The sequence below is a fragment of the Myotis yumanensis genome, unplaced genomic scaffold, assembly GCF_028538775.1.
Source record: "Myotis yumanensis isolate MYYU_CA2020_CCGP unplaced genomic scaffold, mMyoYum1.0.hap1 SCAF_1, whole genome shotgun sequence".
NCBI classification, from domain to species: domain Eukaryota; kingdom Metazoa; phylum Chordata; class Mammalia; order Chiroptera; family Vespertilionidae; genus Myotis; species Myotis yumanensis.
The window spans coordinates 143,390,299-143,392,443 of record NW_027223752.1 but is presented as its reverse complement, the minus strand read 5'-3'; the positions used below and the strand labels follow the sequence as shown (position 1 = coordinate 143,392,443).

The 2,145-nt window shown below is 37.9% G+C and overlaps 1 non-coding gene across 1 annotated transcript; it reads left to right on the top strand.

Annotated features, from left to right (window-relative positions):
* The first annotated feature begins 855 nt into the window (after positions 1-855).
* On the top strand, positions 856-1,004 carry LOC139001307 (small nucleolar RNA SNORA57). Its single transcript, XR_011469944.1, has one exon. It is a non-coding gene; the product is annotated as a small nucleolar RNA SNORA57 (small nucleolar RNA).
* The last annotated feature ends 1,141 nt before the right edge of the window (positions 1,005-2,145 follow it).

Here is a 2,145-nt window from a genome sequence, read left to right as displayed (position 1 = left end):
GCAGAAATTCCATACTATGACTTCAAAAGTATACTACATCAAAGAAAAAAGTGGCAAATTGGACATTATATATTTTTTAAAATCTGCCTTTTAATAGACACCCATTGACTGGAAGAAAATATTTGTAAATATTTCTGATAAAGGACTTGCATTTAAAATGTGTAAAGACTCACACTCAAGAAGAAGACCCACTTTTCAATAAGAAAATGAGAAAATATATAAAATAAGCACATGAAAAAAATATTCAACATCATTAATCCTTAGAGGAATGAGACACTCTTACACACCTATCAGAATGTCTTAAAATAAAAAATATTAGCAATACTAAGTGTTGGCAGTGATGTGGAGAAATTGCAGTTCATATACATTGCTATTTGAAAATGTAAAATGGTAGAGTCATTTTGGCAAACAGTTTGGAATGTTTTTGTTTTTTTGTCTTGTGCTTTTTGTTTGTTTCTGTTTTTTTAAAATATGTTTTTATTGATTTTTAGAGAGAGAGGGAGAGGGATACAGAGAAACTTCGATGAGAGAGAAACATCATTGATCAGCTGCCTCTTGTACACCCCCTACTGGGGATTGAGCTCACAACCCAGGCATGTGCTCTTACTGGGATTTGAACCAGTGACCTCTTGGATCATGGGTCGATGCTCAATAACTGAGCCACACTGGCTGGGCACAAGTTTTATAAATAAGATGAAACTAAAATACTAAACAATAAAGGAGCTGGGACAAGGACGTTCAGAAGAAAAGCAATGCATTCTGAGGTAATTTTTAATTGGCTATAGATTTTGTTAAAAATCTATAAAGTTAAACAAGTATGAAATTCAAGTGTAGCCCCTAAAATAACAAGTTTATATTCTTCTTCTTGGCAGGAGGCCAGACTGTGACCTTGTTCCCCATAATGCAAAGAAGCAGAGTGAAAGGTCTCTGGCCCCCTCAATATCATGTCTTTGGTATTGATGGTTTCTAGTCTACCAGTTCTATCCTCAAGCACTGGGACACTGGTAAAAAATAAAGTTTAAGCTGATTAAAAATTAAAGATGGCCACAAATTCTTGATCATTCCTCTCATTATTTGATGGAGTCTTTCCATCCTTTGACTTTGGTCTGGTCTGATGATCTGTTTTGTTCAAAAGAATGCAGAAGTGGAGCTGTGTAACTATCAAGGGTGGGCCTTAAGATATATCTACAGCTATGAGAACATTCCTTCTTGAAATCCAGCTGCCATGCTGTAAGGAAGTTCAAGCAGCAATGTGGAAAGGCTCAATAGAGAAGAAACAAGTCCCCCAACCAACAGCCCTAACTAAGTTCCCAGCTAGTGGCCAGCACAAACTGCCAGTCACATTAGTGAGACTTTTAAAAACACTTTAGTTGTCTCATTGCCCCAGTCACATGAAGCAGATGAATTAATAATATTATTGTTTTAAGCCTCTTAGGAGGGATTTCAGGTTTGTTATGTTGCAAAAAATACCATGTGCCAGGTACACAGCACTTAGTCAGACTGTGTCCTTGACTTCAACGAGTGCCCAGTCTGCCACAAAGGGCTCCTTGTGGTTAACTGAGCCCAAATCCATAACCAGAGTCTAGCAGCCATTGCTGACAGAGGCCTCTCACGTAAGCATGCAGCCTTCAAGGAAAAGCCCTAGACTGAGCCACCAGCCTCTTGTACTGTCTGTGTTTTGTGTTTTTATTTTAAGTTAAATAATCACTTATCATATGGGCCAGCAATATTCTTAGATATCCTCTTACATATTTTTTAAGGCTGCCATAACAAATTACCACAAACATGGTAGCTTAAAACAACAGCAATTTATTCTTTTACAATTCTGGAATCCAAAGTCCAAAATCAAGATTCAGCAGTGAATGGTCTAGAACAGCGGTTGTCAACCTGTGGGTCGAGACCCCTTTTGGGGGTCGAACGACCCTTTCACAGGGACAGCCTAAGACCATTGGAAAACACATATATAATTACATATTGTTGTGATTAATCACTATGCTTTAATTATGTCCAATTTGTAACAATGAAATTGGGGGTCACCACAACATGAGGAACTGTATTAAAGGGTAGCGGCATTAGGAACGTTGAGAACCACTGGTCTAAAAGATCATCCTTCTTTGCCTCTTCCAGCTTCTGGTGTCTTCAAAT